Here is a 2592-nt window from a genome sequence, read left to right on the forward strand (position 1 = left end):
CGGAGCGGCTAGGCCCGTGAGCCATGGCCGCTGAGCCTGCGCGTCCGGAGCCTGCGCTCCGCAATGGGAGAGGCCACAACAGTGAGAGGCCCGTGTACCGCAAAAAAAAAAAAAAAAAAAAAAAAAAAAAAAAAGTGATTGTCAAAATGGAAAAAAAAAAATCACGGTAAAACATGAAAAGTGCAGTCTAGGAATTCCAAGCAAAAGTAAAACAAAAAGTCAATAAACTGGAACATGTGAAAAGAAAACCAGTAAAAAGCATCAAAATGAGTTAGGGAGGCCCACATTTGACAAACAATATTCTAATAAGAGAGAGCAGAGAAAGGGAAGGAAGGAGAGCCTTAAAAACCACAAAGCAAATAACAAAGGAAACAGTTTCCCCAGACAGAAGGATATTGGGCTTCATGCTGGAAGGACTCACCAAGTGTGCTTAACCAAAAAGCACCCAGGCTAAGACTGATCTCAGGTCATTAGTCCAAACTGGCATTCCCTACGGTGTCCTCCCGCCCCAGACTGCAAGGCCTCTCTAGGTTTTCAAAATAGAATACCACCACGCACAGAAAAACTAACAATAAGAAACTATTTTAAAACTATATATATATAAAATATAATATATATATGCTATATATATATAGTTTATATATATAACATATATATACATACATAAAATTCTAAAGTGCCTTGAAAAGATGTACGGAGTACAGTGGGAAGAGAATTGAGGGCATATGTGGCTGAAATTCAGATACACCTTTCCTGAATGAACCATGGCATGGGAAGCACCATGGAAAACCAATCACTTACCAACAGACCAATTACTGTAATACAGGCTCGAGAACTAGATATTTCTGAAATAAAGCCTATGGCTGCTTTTACACTTTTATACCAGAAAGCATACTCTTATAACAGCTCCATGATGTTCTCAAAAGTTTCCATTATTAAGACTCATCATCCCCGTTTCATACCATGTAGCTGTTATCACTCTGACATTTCCTTGTTTACTGCTTGTTTCTTTGTGTGTTGCAGGTTCCACAAAAGCTGGGCCTCTGCATGTCTGGTCCATCTCTCTATTCCCACTGCCTAAAACTGTGCCTGAGGGCTTCCCTGGTGGCGCAGTGGTTGAGAATCCGCCTGCTGATGCAGGGGACACGGGTTCGTGCCCCGGTCCGGGAGGATCCCACATGCCGCGGAGCGGCTGGGCCTGTGGGCCATGGCCGCTGAGCCTGCGCGTCCGGAGCCTGTGCTCCGCAGAGGGAGAGGCCACAGCAGTGAGAGGCCCGCGTACCGCAAAAAAAAAAAAAAACAAAAAAACTGTGCCTGGCACATTGTAGGTGCAATCTTAATGTTGAATGAATGAATGAACAAAACTTCCTGGGATGCAGTTTTCTCTGTGCCTCAGGAGACTCTTACAGTCCAGCCTGTCATAGTTGGTGTTGATAATGAAGGTTCTCCTCAATGCTCATCCTGGGTCCCAATTCAAGGACTTCTCTAAAGAGAGCTTCTTTCAAAACATGTCTTTCCTGGGACTTCCCTGGTGGCACAGTGGTTGAGAATCTGTCTGCCAATGCAGGGGACACGGGTTTGATCCCTGGTCCGGGAAGATCCCACATGCTGCGGAGCAACTGGGCCCGTGTGCCACAACTACTGAGCCTGTGCTCTAGAGTCTACAAGCCGCAACTACTGAGCCCGCACACCACAACTACTGAAGCCCGCGTGCCTAGGTCTGTGCTCCACAACAAGAGAAGCCACCGCAATGAGAAGCCCACGCACCGCAACAAAGAGTAGCCCCCGCTTGCCACAACTAGAGGAAGCCCGTGCGCAGCAATGAAGACCCAATGCAGCCAAAAATAAAATAAATAAATTTATTTTAAAAAATTGTATTGTCTTTCTCCATTTTATTCATTTTCATCAATGTGCTGATCCTTCCCTAACTGCTGGTGGTATTATAAATTGGTATAGCCACTTGGAGGGACAATTTGGCATTGCATATTGAAATATAAGATGGGCTTATCCTACAACTCAGTAATTACACTCCTCTGTTTCTATCCTAGATAAACAACTGCATATGTGCATGAGGAGGCAAGTATTAGGATAGTCACTGCAGTGGAGTCTAAAATAGTGGATAAATGAAAATAATTTAAAAGTCCATCAGTAGGGGGGTGATTAAATATACTAAGATGTATTTGTACTATGAAGTTATATTCAGCATTTAAACAGAATTAGGTATATGTATTAACATGGGTGGATCTCCAAGACATATTGTTGAGTGGAGGAGATTAAAATTTTTATCAAAAAAATCAAAGAATGGGTGTGACCATAAAGAGCAGCACCAGGAATCTTTGAGGTGATGGAACAGTTCTGTATCTTGACTGTGATACAATTACATAGAGCTATACACACATAACTGAGTGCATGTAAAACTGGTGAAATCTGGGTAAGTTCTATGGATTGCACCAATGTCAATGTCCTCGTTTTGATAGTGTACTATAGTTATGTAAGATGTTACTTTTGGGGGAGGCTGGGTGAAGTGTATACAGGGTCTTTTGTACTATATTTGCAACTTCCCATGAATCTATAATTATTAAACAAAAAAGT

General features: G+C 42.6%; 1 long non-coding RNA gene across 1 annotated transcript in view; it reads left to right on the plus strand.

Annotated features, from left to right (window-relative positions):
* The window catches only part of LOC102991851 (uncharacterized), a 286698-nt gene extending 284865 nt beyond the window's left edge, over positions 1-1833 (plus strand). The window contains exon 18 of the long non-coding RNA XR_008617318.1: positions 1024-1833. This is a non-coding gene — a long non-coding RNA (uncharacterized lncRNA). The remainder of the gene's footprint in view (positions 1-1023) is intronic.
* The last annotated feature ends 759 nt before the right edge of the window (positions 1834-2592 follow it).

The sequence above is a fragment of the Physeter macrocephalus genome, chromosome 5 (genome assembly GCF_002837175.3).
Source record: "Physeter macrocephalus isolate SW-GA chromosome 5, ASM283717v5, whole genome shotgun sequence".
Lineage (NCBI taxonomy): Eukaryota > Metazoa > Chordata > Mammalia > Artiodactyla > Physeteridae > Physeter > Physeter macrocephalus.